This window comes from Brachyistius frenatus, unplaced genomic scaffold (assembly GCF_029030835.1).
Source record: "Brachyistius frenatus isolate BFR_SWC_R1_liver_20210118 unplaced genomic scaffold, ASM2903083v1 Contig_74, whole genome shotgun sequence".
In the NCBI taxonomy this organism is placed as follows: Eukaryota; Metazoa; Chordata; class Actinopteri; family Embiotocidae; genus Brachyistius; species Brachyistius frenatus.
The window spans coordinates 1,366,287-1,390,096 of record NW_027210673.1 but is presented as its reverse complement, the minus strand read 5'-3'; the positions used below and the strand labels follow the sequence as shown (position 1 = coordinate 1,390,096).

At 42.0% G+C, this 23,810-nt stretch overlaps 1 protein-coding gene across 3 annotated transcripts in view; it reads right to left on the bottom strand.

Annotated features, from left to right (window-relative positions):
- syt7a (synaptotagmin VIIa) overlaps positions 1-23,810 on the bottom strand; it is an 80,940-nt gene that overhangs the window by 56,166 nt on the left and 964 nt on the right. The window lies entirely within an intron of this gene.

Genomic DNA, 23,810 nt, shown 5'->3' with positions numbered 1-23,810 from the left:
GCGTTGAGGGGATGTCTGTTAATTGTAGCTACAGAAAACAACCTGAGTTACACTCTCCCCCTCTAAACTGCATAAAAACTAAAGATTTGTACCATAATATGTGACCTGATTTTCGGTTTCTTAAAATTGGACTTCAGAAAATTGGTATGGAAAAACATAGCTGTGTTAAAAATGTTTCAACATACACACCTCTGGCAACCCCACAAAGATATGACCTACAGTTAGTTCATGATATGTTCCTTTGCCTTGGAAGTAAGCCTCATGCCCAGTTACTGCCTTGAGCGGTTAGTTGGTCCACCGTACGTGCTAACAGTTGCAGCTTACATCTCAGCAGTAAACACGGTTTAATCCCTGCCTTACACTGTTGCTTGTGTTCTTTGGCTTCAGGGGGGCTACAAGAGAGGCACCACCCTTCAAAGTCTTTAAATCCTTTGTATTACTATAACACGGAGAAGCCCGAAGTATTTCAGACCTGCTGCGCCTGTTTACTGCACTGTTAGCAGACAACGGCTGCAATTAGTGAAACCTACAACATGTATTCTTTTCTTCACACTTCTTCCCCTTCCTATCTTTTTCAAATATTCATCTTCATTAAGGCCCAAAATGGTCCTGTGTGCAAGCCATTTTTCCTGGCTCCTCTGACTTCCTCCACCCACTCTATGTTAATTTTCTCTCACCTTCTTGTCTACTGCGCTCCACTGTAAATTCAAATTTAGTGCTGTATCTCCTTTACCATCTGTGTTCAAAGTTGCATTTTAGTTACAGCCTTTCTAAAAATGTGCGCACGCACATGTGCTCAAAAGCTGCACACACCAACACACAAATATTCTTTAACTTGACACGGCTTAAGCGCAGTGCCATGAGTGGGAAATCGTGCACTTTAGGGATGTGAAGAAACCAAGAAAGTGAAGAGAGAACAGTGCAGGAAGAAAAAAAAAAAAAGAGTGGGAGTGAGGGAAGAGCGACTCAACTGTAATGCTATTGAGAAGCAATTTGTGAAGCTTGTGCATATGCATACAGGCCTACAGTCCCCATCTGCCCACATCATCAGCTCACTGCTGGTGACATCAACCAAGACAAAGAGGTCTCGGATGCTGCAGATGTATTATGTGGGTGGTATTATAAAATCTAATCCAAGTCAAAGTCAATTGTATTTGCCTAAGGATACAGAGTTGCATGCACTCATGGTATGTATGTGTGTGTGTGTGTGTGTGTGTGTGTGTGTGTGTGTGTGTGTGTGTGTGTGTGTGTGTGTGTGTGTGTGTGTGTGTGTGTGTGTGTGTGTGTGTGTGTGTGTGTGTGTGTGTGTGTGTGTGTGTGTGTGTGTGTGTGTGTGTACTTGTGCACGTTTATATCCATGTCGAATTTCCAGCACTACTCTTCACTTGAACAATATTAGCCTAAATACTCTCGGCCTTTCAAAGATGGGAAAACAATTATTGAGGGTGTAATTAAAGTATTGGCATCACAAGTGCAACTTTAATTGAGTGACAGCTAAATGACAGTCGAATGACAGTGAAACAGCCCAGTCTCGGCATATCCGTTAAGGTTTAAACAAAATCTCATCAAACACCACACAACTATACAGTGAGCTTAGCTCCAGGCATGTTCGTGGTTATTCAAATCCCAAACAGACACACATCTACCGAGCAAAGTTCATATGAAAATGTCAGACGGACTCCATTTGTCATAAATGAATTAATTTTGATTCATGACTACCTGGAGGCCCCTACCTTTGCCTCCTTCATTCAATTAAATACTGCTTGTAAAAAACACTTTATTACCTGTCTGGACAGACCAGGCAGTAAAAACCAAGCACAGGGCAAGCCATAGCCTCAAGCTGGAGATTAGAGTACTGACTCGGCCACAACCGAGCCAAAGCCGTCTCCCTTTAGACTCCATAAAAAAGCCACTAAAAGAAAGCCCTCAAATGACCTAATGCCATCCTTATGTGTCTGTATGTCCAAATATGTATGTCTTTGTCTTTCTGCAAGTGGCACTCATTTTCTCCAGAGTAAAATCCTCACACTGACTAACTTGGGCTGATGTGATGACTGATCTCTCTCTTCCTCGCTTGTGACCACAACCTTCTCACAACTGGTGTCACCAACGCTGATGAGAGGAGGATGTACAAGTGTGCAACAGCTAAGTGACGGCGCGAAAGGTTGCTTTGGAAGAAATAATAGCTCTGGTGTCTTTGTATGCGCAACAGGCTGACAAACTGTAATTCCCACTGTCACAGGAGTACGGAGGGAGAACAGGGTAACTCAGCTACACGGTGCATTATATTTGCTCAGCGACTGCTGCTCTCATCTGATGGAACAGAGCACCCCATCGCCCCCCACACACACCCCCCGGGTGTCCTTTCTCATTAGAGTGCGGTGCATTACAGGTAAAGCTCCACTATGGTCGAAGTGGTCCTGTCCTCTTCAGTGCTGCGGACCGAGCACAGGCTCTGGGGACGACACTGCATTGGCTCGGTGTCAGGAGGAGATTTAAATACCCCTCTGCTTTTAGACTCCAGCTGGAGCGACACCACAGAAAATCACCATCATCAGCATCAGCCAATGTCAAAGGAAGGACAAATTAAAGTAATGAAATATATCCGATTACATTTACTCTACGCTGTAATGTATCTGCCTCCTCTGTTTTAAAAGTTTCTGTCTTCCAAAAAGCACATTTGATAATTAATAATAAATCTGGATATGCAGCACGTTGCCCAGAATGAAAGTAGTTGTCCACTTTTTGCAGACAGCCAGCTCTACATAAACACAATTTGCTCTTCATAAGCACAGGGTCATCTTGGAAGGGCCCTCAGTGCTGCTGTCTATTGCTTGACTGCTCATTGATGTGTTTGCTTGTATATCTGTCAACAATTTACAGCTGGGTAGTACCCAGCGGACTGAGACTTATTGACGATGCCACGCAGCTGCTCCTGCAGCAGGATACAGTCAAGGGCTCATGGGAAATATAGTTTTTCCACAGCTACCGGTCCTCGTGGCCTTCACTTCTGCAGGGAGCAGTCTGTAATTTTCCTTCCACATTAACTCAATTACACAGCACCCGAGGACATTTCAGCCTGGCTTCTCATTGTAATAGCTTGTCTTAATTCTTCCTCACAAGCATATTAATAGTAGCTGTTGTGGCGATACGAGCTTGACACTCAGACAGAGGGGTTGTTGCTGCAGTCAATATCACCTCGGTGTTATAGCCTGGGAGTGGCTCCATTACCTGCAGTACCGTGCATGTCAATGTTTGTCACATCAACCAATACAGCAAAGTTTTCCATCTGGCTGGCAGGGCGAGCGGAGAGTTAATGACAGCCTTTGCTGCCATTAAGCAGAGTTACGCACACGCAGAGCTCTCACACCTACTTGACATTATCACCCTAACATCCTGACAAGGATGTCATTTGCTAACTATTGCTGGTGTAGCTGAGAGGGGAAAATAATAGAGGGAGTGAGAGTTCAGGCTGGAGAGGATTTAAGAGTGAGAAAGAGAAGACAGATTTAAGCTATTACTGAAAAACACCCTAGATGTCTCTCTTCTGGCAGAGTAATAATGAGCAACACAGCGTTTGTGCCTCAAATATATAAGTAAATCTGGAAAGCAGTGCTGGGTTGCTTTCCATCACTTTCTCAATTTACTTAACACCCTCTTGAGGGCGAACATTACTGACCTGGCCATACGCAAACTCAGTTATCAGAAACAACTGGCATTGCCACTATTATTTATTGTAATTGGAATAAAAAACAAAGGCTCTAAACTAACCTGAACCGTGGTTGATTAATTAACTCGCCTCAAGGAGCTATTACTCTCGTCATGTGTAATGGGCCAGATGGAACAGGCAAAGGACCACCGATGCCATCGAGGCAACCTCAGAGCCTCTGCTTCTGTGAGGTCTGTTGAATAGATTATTAAAAAGACAAACAGGGCAGTTGTGTGATTTGAATGCAACCTGAACTTTAAGCCAATCAAGGGCCTCTAAAGCACACATCATCCAGAAACAGATGTGGTTAGATGTGGTTGTATTGAAGTTTTGTTTTTGTTTTTTGTTTTTTTTATAGCAGAGCGCTAGTGTATGTACTAAAACAAATTTTCCACTTTCCACTACGAAAACTATTTTTTTCATAGAATAGAATTCACTGATTTACCCATGAAATAACATCAGAAAGGCTAAGTAGTATCAACCTAAGGCTACGTTTCAAAAATGTATTTATAAGCTATTTAAATGATAAGAAATTATTTATTTCATCATTGTAATGATATTGTGTGGCCTTTTAGCAAAGCTTTTGTGTACCGCCATTGGTACACATATCACAGTTTGGGAATTACATTTCCTGGCTCTTTCTAACAGCTCTTAGATCTGGAATCGGTTAAGTTTGGTGAAAAACGGTCAGGGATGGCAAAAATATGTCAGTCAGTCCTTCATTTTGGTTCAGATTTAAATGTCTCAACAACGCCGGGATGAATTGGGATGAAATTTAGCGTCGACTTTCATGGTTCCAGAGGATCGTACTGACTTTGCTGGACCATCTCTGTGCCTAAGTACAGCCTCGAATGTATAATGGTAAAAACTGGTATAATGTCAAAGTATGAGATGTGTAGAAAAAGTTCAATAAATATTGAAATGTTTAGCACTGCAGCATTTCAACACACTAAGTGATACACAGATGAAATGTAAGGTTCGCGGGTTGGTTACAGTACGAGTGTGTGGGTATGTGTCCATACTTATTTGTGTGATGTGTGGCTGTGCTGTGCTGTGCTGCGCTCAGTCTGTGGATGCAGTGTGATTCACCAGGCTGTTCTGGACGATTCCTGTGTGGGATCACCATCACGGAGAATGGGCTCTGAGACGAGGAAGAAACGGGAAGAGGAACAGGTGGGACAAAGACAGACAGCGTACAACCCAAATATTTGTACCTTCTGTTTGGACCCTTGTACCTTTGACTGCAACGACAAGTGAAAAGACAACTTGCCACTTCCACAGTGTTTCTGGGTGATGTATGGTTGAACGGCAGAGTGATCATAAACAGATGATGTAATAATAAGAGGGAGAAGGAGGGAGGGGGTGTGTGGGGGGGGGGGGGGTCCGAAGTGTCACTCCTCCCCGCATCTGGCCTGGAGAGATTGTGCAAACCTTTGCTAAGAAAGCAGCACCCAAAATAGGATTAGTCCAGAGAAAATAGAAAAAAAATCAAACGCAGATGACTGCCAGCTTGCCCTACCTCCAGGCTGTGCTAGTTGGGGGCTGGCAGGCTGGAGGCAGGGAAGGGAGGGAGGGTGGGAGGGAGGGAGGGAAGAAGGAGACCATGTGTATGGCTGGCTGTGGTTATGCAGCCTGGCTGGAGGAAGACAGTGAGCGAGCACGGGCACGCAAGGCCTACAGATGCTCAGGGCTTTTCACTAGCTTGCTTTCCACAACAAAGCCAATAAAGACCAGCCGGGGCTTACTCAATAGTCCTATCACTTATTTCCCCCCGAAATCAACTGTGAATCTTTTCGCACTTTGTTACCGACAATGATGATTGCCAAGTCGGTTATGGTTTGATAATAACAAACAATGTGTGTCTTACATATTTCACCGACTACTTTTTCCAGCCGGTAATGATTCTGACAAATCCTGCTCGGCCTTATTGTTGCGGCTGCTGGCGCACAATCCTGTCAAAAGATCTGTCGTTCCACTTATTTAATGCGACCAACTACATCCAGAATGCATCTAGAGTAAGCTGGAAATTACACTTGGTGTAACTGCACTGCTTCCTGGCACACATTTGATTTTGTCTGTGGGAAACAGCAACTGCTGCTGAACAGAAAAACACATTTGTGCTCATCCAGAGATCAACTGTAGAGACAAGAAATGCTCTTTGGTTCCTCCCCTCGTGAGCTGACTTCCAAACACTGTCCATACCGTTTCTCCACAAACAAACAACTTGTCGTGCTGTATGCTTGTTGTACAAAGCTGAAGTTGACCCCACAGGCCTTGCATGCAGTCAGGGAGCCACTTGCTTTCACACTACACTGACTATGCAGTCACATGCATCACTGGCCACAGCTGAATGCTGTTCGAGCAGTTTGATCGCAGGAGATCCTGCAAGCTGTTTGGCTGCAATTACACCTGTATAAAGAAGATGCTCACTGATCACCCAAGATGCATTTTAGTTCAAAATGCAAACAGATCCTCAGTAAGAAAGGTCAGTGACAACAAGCACAGTCCTTATTCTAGCTGCATTCCCATTAGAGAAGAAGAGTTATCATCGGATTATAACTGGATCAACTTTCAGCTGCAGCAGTTTCTAACAATTATGTGTTTTAGTAAACTGTCAGATTTAAATCAAGCTGCATGATAAAATATGTTATATACAAGTATAAATGAAGCAAAGGGATAAACTACACGTGTCTGAATCCCAAATGAAATCCCCCAATTTCTGAATCAGACCGCAAAGCATCGTTGAGCAAATGCATACTGTAGGTCTGATACGACATCTCAACATCTAACAGCGATGCCTCAATCCACTGAAACAGCATGGCAAGATGGATGCATTTTCCTTCCCCATCACTGCCCACAGTAATAACCTCAGGTCAACACGATAAACATGGTCATGTGCTCCAGTATAACCACTAATGGAAATGTATAAAGTGGGTAGTATTCAAACAGGTGATGCATACTCTGAAAACCAGAGCATCAAATGGTTATGTAAGGTTAGCATTATGGTCTTTCCACTCCACTTCAAATACAGAACATTTTTAAGAGGAATTGTTGCATTACAATAATATTAGCTGAAATGAGGTGATAACATCATGAAAGCCTTATATCTAAAGGTCCTATATTGCATAAATTCTGATTTCCATCTCTTTTCTGATCATGAAGTCGGTTCAGGTGCTATATATAAATAAGTGTCAAAATGCTCAGTCCACGCACAAACACACACAGCCTGTATTCAGCAACTCTGACGTTCGGACTAGAGGTTTGTGATGTAACAAAGTCCCACTCATGTCATTTGTCCGCCCTCAGTCCCACCATCAAGCCTTTAATTGGAAGAAAACACCAAGTGGTCATTCGATGGCAGTGCTAGTAAGCTACCAGACTGAAGACAACCTGTGATTGGCCCAGTCGTGCGTCACTGAGAAGAGTCAGCCAATCAGAAGAGAGGATCATTAATTTCAAGGTGACTTAAAGAGACAGACACAAAACCGCCTGTTCTTGTAGAGCTCCAGAAAGAAGCTTAAAAGAGGAGATTTAAAACTATATGCAGATGGTTTTTGGTACTTAAAACCACAAAAAATATCCTCTCATGAATATCAAGACTGCAAATAAATCACCACTAAAGTGTAAAATATGGGACCTTTAAAATTCAATTTTATTTATGAGGAGGAATTTTAAGGTCAGTGGAAAATCTTTTGACATTCATTCCAATTGCTCTGTGCCTTCACCTTCCTGTGCTCCTTCCATTAATTTCTCTCTTTTTTTTTTTTTTTACTGCTCTACCTAAACCTCACAGTCTCCAAACACCAGGGTTTGTGATCTCTTGGTAGGTAGTACACTAACAGGAGGTATTTTAAGGTCCACATCCAGGCTGTCAAATCTGTCTGGAGCACATTACACAAAGTGCTGCTGCAAACGCTGGGTAATAAACAGCGGGGAAACAGAGCACAGCAGGCTGTATTTAGGAGTGGGAGAAGAAGAAAATGGAGAGGAAAGGACAAAAGATGCCTTTTCACTGAACATCCCAAAGCAATTCCCAGTTCACACGACAAACTGCTCTCCTCTCCTAATCATCGCCGGCTACTCTGTCATTCGGATTCTGTCCCCGTCCTACAAGTTTTAAAAATTTCAAACATAATCCAAAGTAATACTGACCAGCATTTTATGAGATGCAAATGTGACGGAATTAAATATTTAATACAAATAGCCGATTACATTATATTAATATTTCAGAAGAGTTACGGAGAGGTGGTGAACGTGGCTCTAGGATTTGGATTGAAACAGAAGTGTGTGCAAAATCTGTCTGCACAGACTGATAATATTCCCTGTTATTAAACTGTGGCTCATAATTTCTTAACAACTAAGACAGCAGCATGTACTACGATCCATGGGACTGACTGTAAACACTACAGATACGTTAAATATGCCACTGTTTTACACTATAGGCAAGAGCTTGCACAACATAACGTGCTATATATCCACATACAGGCTCTGCTATAAAACCTTGGGTGATTCATGTTTTATAAATGACCCTTTCCTCGCAAGTCTCATGTCAATAGACCCTTCGTGAATGGTCCTTAATGAGGTTTGTCAGGCGCTTTAAGAAGGAGGAAGATTGTCGGAAGAAGCTGGGAGCCACATGCCTGTCAATCCTCAGCTATGTCTGATGTGCAGTCATTGTGTGTTCCGCTCGGAGTTAGAGTCTGTGCAGTGAGGGATCTCCGATTGCAGCGGTCATCAAATATTAACTGTAATTTTTTAGCAACGCTACTTCTAAAACAATCCTGATTGCGAACACTCTCCCCGTCTGACGTCATCAGGTTGTTTTCATGCAACCGTTTCACTTACTCTAGTTACACGCGTAAGGCTTCTTCTTCTCCGCCATTTCAGCCTTTGCTCATTTCTCCCACTCCGTCCTCACCTCCTCCCTCTGTTGCTCTGTAATTAAGCAGTGTTTTTAGAGGGCAGAGGACTCACAGACAAGGGAGGAACAGATAAACCCCAGGGAAAGATGGTGTAAGAAGGAGATACTGTGACGTCCTATGCATGCTTTGTCCTTCTATGATAACTCATTTACCAAGTGAAGACCATTCGTCTCGTAGGTAAACAAGTCGCTGTCATTTTCAAGAGGAATATCACATTTAACCATTTTTTTTTTTCACACAATCAGTCTCATGTAGCAGCTCACAAACATTACCACCCAGGGAGGACGATCACCACAGGCAGGATGCACTGTGGAGTCCGCATACTGGATGATACCATGACAATTATCATATTGTTGTTTTAGGCGTTCGGGCCTCTTGTTTTGATTATGTAACCACCATGCTTATTTTGGTGGTGAGCGAGCGGAGCTGAATCACGGCGCATTCGGGGAGCTCTGTTTGACCTGCGTGTTTGTTTTTCCGGGCTGTGCAGCAGGATCCTGCCTGTACCCAAATATCCCAGGCGCATCGTACTCACCATGGGACTGGAGAGTCAAGATTTCTCTGTTTACTTGTGCAAATGCATGTCCAAGGGCTTCTGAGTGCGTTCCAACTCTGTGGGCAAATAGACTCCAAGAGTGAGTGACCAAATATTGAAATATCACCCAATGTCAAGGCTATTGGAGTGAATAATTCTTCGCCTTTTAAGACTCATTAAGGGTATCAATGGCCCCTCCCAGGCCTTGGAGCCATTATCACCAAGAAGGGTCTCGGGGCGGTTGGCATTAATCAATGAATGTTGCATTCATGAAATATGATCTGTGGATGTAGAAAAGTGCTGCTGTTCTTTAGCACGATAGAGAGAGAGAGAGAGAGAGAGAGAGAGAGAGAGAGAGAGAGAGAGAGAGAGAGAGAGAGAGACTGCTACTGAATGTCAGATGTGACACAAAAGGCACATCTCAGCTTTGTAGCCCAGACCAATCAAAAATGTACTGCTTGGACGAGCCAGCCCAATCTGCTGTGTCTCAGCTCTACTGAGTCCGAGGCTGAGCTCTCTCAGCTCACTCCCATGCATGCACGATTGCTTGCATCCAATTCATTGTGCTCTTCCAGCTGCACCAATTCATGCCGCCGACAAAACAAACAGGACGATAAGCTTGTGACTGCTCAAAAAGTTCGATGACTGGTGGGGAATCAAGACCAGCAACGAAAACCGTAATCCAGATCATTTTTTGGAGATGGAGTGGGAGGGAGAGAGAAGACAAACACGTGTCTCTCAGCTGTCGGTATTGGTAATTTGATCTTTTTGTGTTCATAACAGGTACTCAGTCTTTTTGAGCCAAATATTCAGCCGATGAATCGCTCTAAATCTGCCCCCCCGCCCCTCCTCTCTCTCACACACACACACACACAAATCAGCCATGTGCATCCATATTTGGGTTTGGAGGTGTGGGACTGTGTATTTCTTTTGTGTGTCAGGTTTTCCCACATCATCTGTCCCTCCTGCCTAGGCTCATTACTCTCTGCTCTGCCTGTTCCTCCTCCTGCTCCTCCTCCTCTCCCTCCTCCTCATTTCCCCCCCCCCCCATTCTCCCCTCCATCCCATTCTCATCGAAGGACTCAAAATGGCTTGATGCATTTAAAGCAGGCGAGAATCATAATAACTGTGTAAACATGTCCACTGAAATTTTGCCTTCTTACAAAATAGTATTTTGGTGAAATATAATTTTACCAAAATAAAAACTGAATAAGGTAGTGAGTAGGACAATAAGGACATGTTGATGTATATGTATGTTGCTGAAAGCCTGTCCATTATTGTTCCTAATGGTTCCTGGTAATTGCACAAGTGTGAAAACCCACACAAAGACACAGACAATGACTCTGCTCAATCCTATTCATGACCCAGCCCAGTTCTGCAGAACAATAGCTCCCTCTTCTTTATTATCTACAGTATGTGTGTATTTTCTAACTAATCCTGATGCAGCCATAAACTGCTAATGGAAGAGAGCAAGGCAAGGACACAGAGCACTCGCTGCCATCTCTGGCATTTTAACCTCATACTGCCAAAAGCTACCTCCCTGGCTCGAGCACAGGGGAGACAGACCAGGACGGCTGATCCATCATTTATTATAGCTACAGTTATGGAACAGTGAGGGGACTTAATCCACGGAGAGGGCCTACCTATACAGCTAGATAAGGCGAATATGAAGGAAAATATCCCTTGCCCTGCTGGTCACCACTGAAGCAGGGCATAGGGAGATGAGACAGAGGAAGGAGGAACGGGGGAGAAATGCTCAGGCAGCCAAGCTGAGGAGATGGCACTCATACAGCCCAATCTGTCAGTCTGACTACCTTGCCAGATACAGGGTGGCTCACACAAAAACCACACACTTTTTGCTAAATACCAAGAGACAGCGTGGCTACACACACAACACACACAAACTAATGCTCGAGCAGACACATCAAGTTGTGGAACATGCTGTACCAACAGCAAACAGCGTGGCACACCTTCTGTATAAATACTCTTTTTTTTTTACAAGCTGCACTTTTCAGTTTTCACCTATCCTCCTTTTAACAAACATCCCCTCTCGCCTATCTGCAGTAAATTTACTGAATAGTTGCTGCAGTGACCTTGGCTTGGAAAAGTGTAACTACGGTGTTAAATAAGTTCAGTGTGCAGAAGCTGTAAAAGGACCTGGATGTGATTGCCTGGACTCCCTTTCAAAGGAATATTGGACATTTCAGGAGAAAACTGATTTGCTTTCTTGCCGAGTTTCAGATGAGAAGAACAATATCACCAATATCAATGCAGTAACAATATGAACCTTCAGCCAGTTACGAGTTAGCTACGCTGAACACACAATCTGGAAATGCGTAGTTACCCTGACTGTGTAAAGGTAACAAAAATCGACCGATCAACACCTCTGAAGTGAAGTAAATAACACATTATATTTCATTCATGTAAGTGGCACAGAAAGTGATAATAAGCATAGTGCACATCATAGAAGCAGCTAGAAATATTTTAGTTTCCTTTGTGCATATTCCTGGACAGGACTTGGTGATCTTTTATTATATATACATTTTTTTGCACAGATACCAGGAAGTTACCGGTAATGGCCATGAAACAGTGTGGCACATCATGGCAAATTGTCATTTATGTATAGATTAAAATTACTAAATACAATATGAGAATTACAGGTGACAGCAGGAAGATTCTGCTCCTTTTGGACATAGCCAGGCGAACTATTTCCCATGTTTCCAGTCTTTATGCTAAGCTAAGCTAATTTAGCAGCATGACTTCAGATTTATAGTAGCCCCACATAGCCAGACCGGCCTCTACCACACTGTGCCAGAGATGGAGGATTGTCTGGCTGCACCCGGTGCTGTACGTCCAGTGTGAAGGTTGGTGCTCAGAGGTTGTTGATTTTGAAAATGGTAAGGCACAGTTTGCTGAAAACTGCCTGAAATAAATAAATATATATATATATATATATATATATATATATATATATATACAAAAAAAATCTACATCTGGTCAGTCAGACTAGTCTTATGGTTAATGCCACATAACCACAACATCTACACTTTGACTCCAGCTGGCTGCATTTCCTGACAGTATCGCTACTGGTTTTATCAAATTAAGGCAAAGGGGCCAAAATCATAACACAAACTAAATTCATGGACAGATAGTAGAGTCAACCTTCCCAATTAACTCTTCCCAAGAGAGCAAATAAGTGCTTTCCCTGAAATATTAAATAAAATATCCAACTGCTTTAATGACTCAGGGCAGTCCTCTTTTAAAAGATGCCCTCATGGATGAGTGGTTCCAGCTGGGGACATTTGTTGCATGTCATACCACTGTCCCTCTTCCTTAGTTTCCTGTCTGGATTTATCAGCTGTCCACTATAATACAAAAGTTAAAGGTCATTTATGTACTGGCTCCCAGTGCAGATGAGCTCTACAGTGTCTGTTTAAGTCAAATGAGTAAAATTACAGACTGCAGCTGGCAAAATGCTTTGAACCAATTATTACAGAAGCTATTACTCTTCATCTGTGTAAAATCATGGTGTGGAAAGATGAATTACGTTTTTGAATGGTAATGATGTCTGTCAACAGGACAATTTGCCACAAATTGACTGGGAGTACCAAACTGACTGCGATTGTGCGACCACTGGAGGTTTAATGTGAGGACTAGTGGTGGTGATTGCGCTTTGGGATGACAAGAGTGGAGAAGGGACATTTTTCCCTCAAGTCAAATACGTCTATGGAGCATGAACACATTAAGGGTATAACCATCTAAAACAATAGCAGTAAGGGCTGGGAGTGACCGGGGGGGGGGGGGCTCACTGCTTGAACTCTTGACCTCCTGCAGACATAGTCATCATAATGTTATCACGACTCCACACACCATTGCTCTGGAGAGATAATGTCACAGAGCACCTCAGATCTTTCACATCAGCACCTTGGTGCTCCAAAACGCTATGGCAACTGCTCACTTACGTAATCTCTCCCGGGTGTGAGATGCAAACAGAGCTAATATGTTTGAGGAGACAGCAGTGATCACATTTCCAAGTGGCTCTTTGGATCCTGCTGGTTTAACCGAATAAAGAATGTTCTCAGCCAACCACAACCTTACTTTCAAAACACTTCATCCTAAGACGACAAGCGCCGGGCTACGCATTATGCAATAGTCTTCCTTTTGCCATCACTGATCAAAAGTAGAGCAAGTTCGCTGGGTGGGATTAACGGTCTTTCTCTTCCCCTTCTCTTTGCTGTGAGGACACAGAAAACCCTGGTAGGATGCACCTGCAGAGCTGCTGCGTGTAATTTTCAAAACCCATGCACTTACAGACAGAGGGAGCTGCAAGGAGACGGCGGAGGAGAGGACGAGAGGAAGAGACTTGCAAAGAGACCATGGATCCACACGACGGACTGGACAGTTACACAACAGCATACATGGAAACACGTGTACACACACACACACACACACACACACACACACACACACACACACACACACACACACACACACACACACACACACTAACCATAAACAGAGCAAACGTACCACCACTGCCTCCGAAATTAAGTTAAACATGTCAAAAGTTAAACATTAAACCCCTCTTGCCGTGAATACAGGATTGAAGAGAATATTAAGACAGTGTTGCGATGTCACATTACAAGCTCTTTTCATCTCTCTTTTGCCTCCTCTGCCTCCTTTCTTCATCCCCCCCCCCATCCCTCCCATTAAATCCCCCAGACTAAACCAATCCGCTGTCACCAACCCTTCATTCTTTACTATGTAGGCCTCCCATCCCCACTGTGTTTCCCGTTACACACACACACTCGTACAGATACACGCAGGGCCTCCTCTCCTCTGTGTGACCTTGACTGGCTAGCACTCCGGGGCTTGTTCTTTGCTTCTCCCTCTCCCTCTGTCTCTCTTGCTCTCTCCATCTTTTCACGCTCGCCTCCACTCTATCGTCTGCCTCTCTAGCTCTCGCTTTCTATCACTCTTCCCCCGGCCGGCCTGACGCTACCCGGCGCACTCCTTTTTCTCCTCCTCCCCGCGACACAGAGGAGAAAAGGGACAGAAGATGGCAGAGAAAGGAGAAGTGAAAGACCTTCCCCTCCTCCGCAACAGTCAGCTGAGAGAGTCCACCATAAAAATAACTCCAGCACCGAGGAGCTGTACCAACAAGTCTGCCATATGTATCCTGGTTTATTCCTTATAAAGTACAATATTCAAAAAAACAGGACTTCCATCATTAATGATTTATAATTGCTAGTCTAATATATTGTTTTTACCCATATTTCGCCACAATAGGCAGTATAGACATTTACAAATAGGTTTAAAACACAATTCAAGACAGCTTTTAGCACATATAAGTGTTCATAGCTCTGATTGTGGACAATATCATAAAACACAGGGGTAATAATATAAAACATGTGTAACCCTGGTTACGTTTAAAGATTAGAAAAGTGATGTGGACCAGTATCAGGAAGAACTAGAACCGCAGGAGCTCAGGAATTGAACGTCAGTAAAGAGGCACAACACAGGAATTAACTTTTCATGAACAGTATTAACAACTGCAGTACAGATGGTTAAACAACAATTGGCAAAATAACAAACTAAAATAATAAAGTGCGCACAAATAAAATTAAAATGATCTCTGGGTCCAGTCTGTGATTGGCAGTTAGCGGATTGATCGCTGGTCTCGATCCGTGTTTGTGTTGTTGTCCGTCCGACCACAACGTGAAGTGAAGAAGGGAAATCCACTCTCAAATAGTTGTTAGTCTGAACGATCCTCCTCCAGGACTCGTGGGTTGAGTCGCCATCCAGTTAACTGGAATATCTTCTCTGTCGCTGGATGTTCTTCTTTAGCACCCGGACTTGCATCAAATCCGTCGTTACCAAAAAACCTGTCCTATAGATAGGTCACACGGTCATGAACAATTACATCCACACATAGTTAACACACATGTCTCATTTAGCTGCCACACTGAGCGCCTACGTCAGCAGCTGCTACAATAACCTCTGGTTCAAATCTCATTGTCAATCATCTCTGTTGTACAACAAAATAGTTCTTCAGGCTCATGTTCAGTACTGAATTAATTGAAAAACTACTAACTTTAACGTTATCGGTCTTTACAGCCAGAAATGACCTTGATTTAAGGTTTAAGACAACATTCATTCAATCCAACATCTTTTCCCACAAAGCACACAGTAACTTCAGCAGTGAATCGCTGAAGCTCCGTGAGAAGTCCAAAAGTGAATAAAACTAACAAAATAAACAAATCTACAGCTAAGCTTTCTTTAAATCTCTCCTGTACAGAAATATATGGCTTCACACTAACAGCACTTGACCTTCACAGGGTTTCATTCATAGTTCACGAGCACAGAATCGTGGTTTTGCGAGCCACGTGTCCCTCACACCACATGCTAACACTATTAGCATTGGTCTATGTCATTTAACATTGTAGAAGTTAGCATATCCGCTAGCGGATTTTTTTTTTTTGGTGTTATAAACACCGTATGATATTTTTGTATACTGCTAACAAATGCTAAATCGAGGGGAGTAAAGAATTACAAATGAAGTTAATGAAACAGACGATAATAATATTTTAGTAACAAATCTGATATATAACAGGGATGGACATTCAAGCAAAACTACTATTCGAAATTCGCTCTGAACTATTTGATTTTTCTTTGAATATTATATATTATATAACATATAATTTAGCTTTATATAAGACTAATTCTGCATTGCACAAGTGTGAAATACCTATCAGCCTACAGGTTAATTAACGTAAACAATTATTTACAATTCTAATTTTATTTCTTTGCAACGCAAACTGCTTGATTCAAAGTGTGATTAGATTTTGCTCCAATCAGCTGATACGGCTTCCTGTTCCACAGGGGAGGATGACGAGCTCTCAGTGGAACAGTGAAACAGCAGGTCCAAATCCGAGTTTCGTTGCAGGTGTTCCTACAAAAGCATCTAATTGCCTCCATCGCAGCCCATTTCTCTGACTCCAGTGATCCTTGAGAGTTTCTCAATGGCTTAGCTCGCAACATCCATCTGTATCATAAATTGGAGCTGTTAACCATTTGACTATGCATTCAAAGCTAAATAAACTTAAGTTGAAGTGGCAGCAGGATTCATTAAAAGTCAAACAGGCTGATTAGGCACTCTTTACAATTACACTATTCCTGTGCAGATTTATGTCCCTTACATATCTAAAAGGTCTCCGCAGCGATTGTGTTTACCAATCTGATGTTCACAGACTAAATCTGGTGTGTTTAATTCAGGCTTTGCAATAAAATATGACATTTTCATGTACTCTACATCTGATGGCAATACAGTAAGCTGACATGGCAACAAAATAGCTTGCAGATGGCCTTAGTCTTTAAACAATATTAGGAGAGAATCATGAATGAATAGCTCCAGCACTCTTTCTTTTAAGTTTGATCACAGAAATATTGACTTGCTGAAGTAAGCTGCTAAGCCAGATACCTTTTTTCCCCCAGCATCCAGCTCTTTTTCAATTCATCTTGCTCTAAGAGGCATGGACATTACAAGACTGCCACAGCAATCCTCGCGAAATAATTTCCCATCCGACATTAGTAAAACAGCCATGAAGTAGAGGGACATCATCAATTTCTACAGGGCAATAATAACAAAGAGGTTAGGAACCCACAGTCTTCTGCTGACACTCACACTTCACACTGTGTTAAAGAAACCCCACAAACCCCCTCTATTTTTCCATTTAATTTCCTTAGCAGTTAAAGTCCTTTGATGCATACTAAGAATTGTCAGAAACCTCCAAGCTAGTAAACTAAGCCCTGTCAAAAAAAAAACAGGCACAATGAAAGTCTTTTCATTCAGAGGGGTAAGTGACTACAGGAAATCACAAATATCACAAAAGTTCCAAACCACTTTGAAAATGTACATTAGAGTATATGCAGGACTGTAACCTTTGGTTTGAAAGGTGGTGACAAAACACAACTAAAAAGGGACCACACACAAAAAAAAAAAAAAATCCTCTTGGATTGTATTATTTTAAAGGAGCAGTGCGAAGGATTTAGTGGCATCTAGTGGAGAGATTGCAGATTGTAACCAGGCAAAAAAAAAACTCACCTCATCCTCCCCCCTTCCAACCATGCGGTGACCGTGAAAAATGTGAGACATGGCGGTGCGTGGCACAGCCCGTGGAAGAGGAGCTGCTCCCTATGTAGATATAAAGGTTTTATTCTAAGGTTACAAAAACGCAATTCTTGGGCTGCCTTCATTCAGACTTTTGAGTTTAGTGTGGACCCAAATAGCAGGTGTGAAAGACCCCCAAAAACACAGTCCGGACCAAAGGACCACGATGTTGTTCGACCAGAAGAGGGGGTCTTGGTCCGGATCAAACTGAACCATGGTTGACTTTGTTTGCAGTGTGAAGACACTTTTTAGATCGTTTGGACTTTCTGACCAATTTGCCAAAGTTGAGTCATCATATCATCACTTGTTAAACATTCGAACTGGAAAAGAAGTGAAGTGAACCGCAAGAGCATATGGGGACACGAGGAGACAAACTATTCAATTATAATTTGGTCTGATGAAAAAAAAAAAAAACTCAAGTTTGAAAAACGCATAAAGATGCCAAAACTTTTAACTTGTATTTTGACCAAATCAATGTCAAGTATGACGTAGGCATGTCATGAAAACTTCTTCAGCGCGCTCGAAAATTGCAATGTGAAGCCACAACACACCTGATCAAATGTTTACAACGTAACAAAAACATGAACTTCGGTTCAGACCTTGATCCGGACTTTCTGGTGTGAAATCGTCCTGAGTTTCAGGTGATTATCCAAAAATGTAAACATATTATTGAATATTTATCAAATTTCTACCAATAGAACCCTGTAAATCTTGCACACTGAACCTTTACCAGCGGTAACAATATCGTCTTCAGTCATATCACACGGCAGCTCTGTCTGGTTGTACTCGGTCGCAGCAATGCATTTATCCAAATGCTAATGCCAGCATGCTAATAGTATATATATATATAGTGTCTAGCTATAGCATGGTCACCATCTTAGTTTAACATGGTGCCATGCTAACATTTTCTAACAAAATATGACGTGACAATAGTATTTAATACATTAAAAATAATAGGATCATCAAATTTATTACATTCATATTCTGGAGCTCATCCAGCCAATGGTTGTTGAGGTAATTCATATCCACGGTATTCTTCCTCTAAATTGATGCCATCTGCTTATTGCATAACCTCTTTAGGTCAAAGAATTAAATATGAGGAGGCCAAAAATAAAGAAATAAAGAAATAAACTCTCCCTGAGGAGCTTTCTTAGCGCAGGTTCTGTATGCCAAACTTAAGTCATTTAGATTGGTGGGCCTGGCCGGAGGTTTGGACTCCAGCCCAAAGCCAAGGCCGGCATCAACCTAAATCAATAGGGAACCTGAGGGTATTACTATACATCATATTCAAGTCGTAGATAGTGCGTGGTGGCAGACAGAGTACAGGACCACACATCAAATAAATTTAGGGTAATTTGTCCCCGATGCACAAACTCTGCCTCCACACGTAGCACCGCAAAAAGGACGGAGATACCAAAATGTCAATTTGCAGAGGGATAATACTTTATGCTGTTCAGCGAACAAGTGAAGCTACACTGATTACTTCATTTGGTTTCGACATTGACGTCATTAAGCTTTATCCTGCAACAGACTGAGCTGCACTGTGTAATAAAACAACAGGGGAAAATATCCTGAGGTGACATTGCTCCACCTCGAGAGGCCATAAAGCTGTATTAGTGATCCACCTCTTGTTTTCCGATATACAAATCAGGGTGAATACATGAATATTACATGAAGTCAATCTACTACAGGTTCCTTCTCTGAACACAGCTCCCCAAACCTAACCTAACCTGACCCATGCTCCCTCTGCGCAATCGATCAATAAAAGCATCAGTACCTGTCCAACAAATCTATTACGATCAGTTTATCAAAAAAGGTCATCAACAGACGAAGCTGGAAAGCTCTTCATTTACTGGTCCCTTGCTACTTGACGAGCTGGAAACGGCACTGTGTTTCAGCTGGAAAGAAAGCCTCCAGTTTCTGACTACGGCTGAAATTCCTACTAAAGAGGGAATAGAAGTGTTGCACAGACATTTCACAAGTAGGGACGGTTATGCATGGGGTGATGATGCTGCCTGCCTGACAGAATTTTCACACTCGCTGGTGTTCATTAAAAAGCAAAAACACACACTGACGTGTGTAAAGCCGCATACAAGCCCGATTGCAAATGCAATTACATTGCTGCTTTAAAATTGCAGTGAAAGAACAATGAGGGGAAAAAAACGTTTGGTCAGTTTGCACAGTTATCATTAATACAACAGGTTTTGGTTGTAGAATAATGATATTATTAAAAGGGATTTTAAGATTGTACAATAGATGTAAACTTAAAGGTCAATGATCAACAAAAAATTAATCTCCTGCTATTTTGATAATTGATCACGTATAATCTTTCAAGCATAACCTGCTGTTTCAAGCTTCTCGGATATGAAGATTTGCTGCTTTTCTTTATCCAATGTGAGAGCAGACTGAATGTCTTGGCTGTTGGTTATCAAAAAAAAGGAATCTGAAAATATCCCCTTGGGCTGTGGTCACGTTTTTTGGTTGTTTTTTTTGCAATTTGAGAGATCAATTGATCAAGAAAACAGTTGTCAGATTTAAATTCATTAAAGGAAATTACAATTTCAGTTTGTCCAGCCTGCAAAGATACTATACTAGACCTCAACTGAATGACATCCAACACCTCAGAAAGCTACAAAGATATTTACTGTCACTTTAAGAAGACCTATTATGCATATTTCCAGGTTTATATATTTTAATGCTAGGACTTAACCGGAGGAGCTTTGCATGACTCACAGTTTTAAAAAAAAATCCTTATTTATCTTTAGCGTGCCCTTTATGCAGCGCCCCAGTTCATTCTCTGTCTGGAACAAGCTGTTTAGCTCCTGTCTCTTCAAGGCCCTCGTCTCTTAAAGTCCACTGTCTTCTAATTGGCCAACGTCCAGCAAGCCTCCCGACCAGTAGCTGCGTTCCCGATCGTATTCGTTTTACTTTCAGTACATTCTGCAGCTACCCTTACAAAGTATGTACTGTTGCATGTAGCATACATAAAACTGGGACATACTACCAAGCAGAAACCACCAGTGACATCGTCCATTATTTTGTGAACTGCCGTTATTAATTCTTGAGTTCGGAGGTTTGCGGATCACAACATCCAGAGTAGCGTGCTGGCCTGCATACTGCAAAATACGACCGGATGTAGTTGGACGTCCTGGTATTTTTGGCATTCAATATTTCACATACTATATTGTTTCTGGCATATTAAATAGTATGATAGTATAAGTGTTAGAACGCACAGGGTGATAATGACCCCTGCCTAATCCCCTTGCCAGTGTGAAAAAGAAAACTCTAGACCTAGTAATTAAGATTTCTTGTTTATAATTGGAAATGACAACTTCTTAGATCCACCCGTACGTGTCGGAGCTCTAAGCCAATCCAAATAATGAGAGCAGATAGTACAACAAAGATTACAGCAGGACGTCTCTATTTGGAAAATGTTGCATTCATTACCTGCTTATTGTGTGACATAACTGTATATTTAGTCGTTCAATCACAAATCTTATATAATTAATGTTACATATATGACCTTCTTAATAGGTATACATGTGGAAAATGCGCTAGACTAGTTTCGCTGGCTTCTGAGTTGGAATATTTTCACTTGAGAATACAACAACTGTTTTGGTACAAAAGACAGACTGAGTGTGGATGGATGGGCTTGTCCCTGTATTTCATGTTGTTTTGAGCCTGGAGCAGATGACCATTTAAAGAAATCTGTGACAAGCTGATGTCAGCTGGTTGCGAACGGAGTGTTCAGAGCAGTCCGAAGCCAGAGCTTTTTTGTTAAAGGAATTACTTTTACATACAATTACCTTATTAGCTGAAGCTTTGGCCACATTTAATATGAACACCCAGATTGTAACATCAGAAATACAAGCGTGTTGAGGTCCTCTTTTAGAAGTTATAATGTCATCATGCATGAGCTTACATCTCCTTTGTGTTTAAATAGTCACTGGTTCTACATCTTTAGTGTTTCAGTACACATAAAAATAACTCTGAAGTACTGTTTATACTGCCTATGCCATGAAGCGTTTAGACTCAAAAATTTAATTCCTCCTGTTGCCCCAAGCATCAGTAATGTGATTAATGCCACACCCATCACAAACAGGAACCTTGTTTCAGTTGTTTAGCCTTTTCACCGTTTAACTCAAGTTATAATTAACATTCATGTATTCTTAAAAAGACTTCCCAATTAAGGGGTTCAGTATTTATAAATATTTCCACCAAGATTAAGAGAAGTTGTCGGGTTGGTCTGAACATCCGAAAGTTGTCTTTTTCATGGCCTACAATCAAACACTGCTGGAGCTCACACTGCAGCATTTCAACCATCAGTAAGTAGTCTAAATAGTTGCTGAATGTTTTCCAGTGATGGTAAATAACTAACCATTTAGTTATCACACTGAGGAGACAATAGCAGGGTGCCACATTATCCCAAGCATTCACTACTTTTTACTTTCTCTAATGTACTTTTTTTCTAAAGTTCAGCATTGATTGGAGGCCACATTCAGGTGCTTATTTGACAGTAGCCGACAGTTTGTCAGGCTCACATATGGCCAACCTGTTTGTCCTCACCCCCCTTTAATCCTCTGAGGCCATAATCAATAAGTCCCTGGTAGACCTTTCTGCCTCTCCCTGCCACTCCACCTTGAGACGAGGTGTGAATTTAAAGGCAACAGCAGTGCAGTGAGGGAAATACCCGCTTATGTGAATCAATTAAAGGTGTCAATCAAGTATTGAGTTCTTTACTTGGAGGAGTAGCCCCAACATATTGGCAGTCAGCCCACTCACAACTTTTTTGTATTCAGTCCATTAATCCCTGGAAGCAGCTTTTTGTTGGAGCCTCCAGCCGGATAGGTTAGGTTAGGTTAGGTAGTTACTTTATTAATCTCCAAGGGGAACATTTTTTAAACCACCAAGTCTAACAACAGGATGCAGCAGAGTCATTCCTGTGTTCCCCAGGTCTTTATAGCACGTAAGGGGAACCTGAAAAAGAGGTTTCCCAGCTCTGTATTCCCTTAATATGACATGGGCTACTGTGGGACCCTGGGTACACATACACTCCTGTTACGGCTACATTCACTCTGCAATGTTTGTCTTTCATTACCTCAGCAGCTCACACGAATGCTCTGATTCTCCTTCCTCACGTAACACCTGCTGCTAACCCCCCTGACCTCCTGGATCATGAAGTCCCACACACTTCAGAGTCTGTTAGGCTCCAGAGAGTTCCTTTGGCAGAAAAGTGCTTGCAACGTTCGATGCTCTGCGAAGCTGTACGTAGGCACACTGCTGCTTTGAACTACATTTTAATGTCATTATGCTGACATGCTCACTCTGACACTGCCAGCATGCTTATGTTTGGGCAGTGATGTTCACCGTGTTAGTTTAGTGTGTGTTGCAGGCTAGTGTTTGCTAATTAACACTAACAGCAGCTGAGGCTGATGGTGTCATTCCCTTAGCAGATTTTTTTTTTTATCATAAAAATGGCAAAAAATCTGTAGACGTTTGGATTCATGAACCATGGCTAAAGAAAAGTGTGAATTCAGATGAAAACTCAACACCTTCAGCTGTTGGTGTAGCTTGGCAGCTGAATTTAAGTCCACTCTTGTCTTTTCATAGCTATAAATGCATAAAAGTATGCTTACATTACCTAGAGAAAGGAACAAGGCTAAGTCAAAACCTCTATGTTCAAACTAGGCCGTACGATTTTTGAAACAGTCACGTGTTGTTCCAATGGGGTAACTTTAATTACTCCGTCAAAGTGACTGACAAAAACTGCTGAATTACCTAATGTCAATTATTTGCAAGATGACTTATGGACATGTAATTTTTTAAATTTTAAAAATTGAATTTTAAAAAATATTAAAAATAAAAATATTACTGCCTCCAACCTCCATCCTGACAGGCATTTTAATAGTATCTCACCACGGCCATTACACACCGTTATAACCACAGCTACTATCTTTGAAACACTTTTTTTTTTTGAAGGTCAGAGTTTAAAATATCGTCACTAAGCTTTTGTTTCGGTTCGAAGAATTGGCCAAACATAAGTTCAAAGGTGGCATTTTTTTTTTCTAAATATCTTTAAAATGTTGTTGCAGCAGCTTTTTTTTTTTATTATTTATTTATTTATTTATTTTTTATTTTTTAAATGAGGTGGTTGCTGTGTATTTAAACTCGGGACTATATTTGGTTCCTGGCAGCACACTCGCTGATTTCCCTGGCATCATTCTTTTAAAGCCACCCTCCTCTCCTTCGCACGGATGCTGCTGCTGCTGCTGCTCGCACACATCCCCCGTACAAGTATCATGTTGTGGTCCGTGTGCGCTGAGATCCCATTATCTCACATCACAGAGAAATGAACAAAAAACGACTCCTCCCACTCCGCCTTTTTGCTCTTTTACACCACCCTCACCTCACCACCCCCCCCCTCCCTCTCCCTCTCTCTCTCTCTCTCTCTCCCCAGTCCCCCGCTAGCAGCAG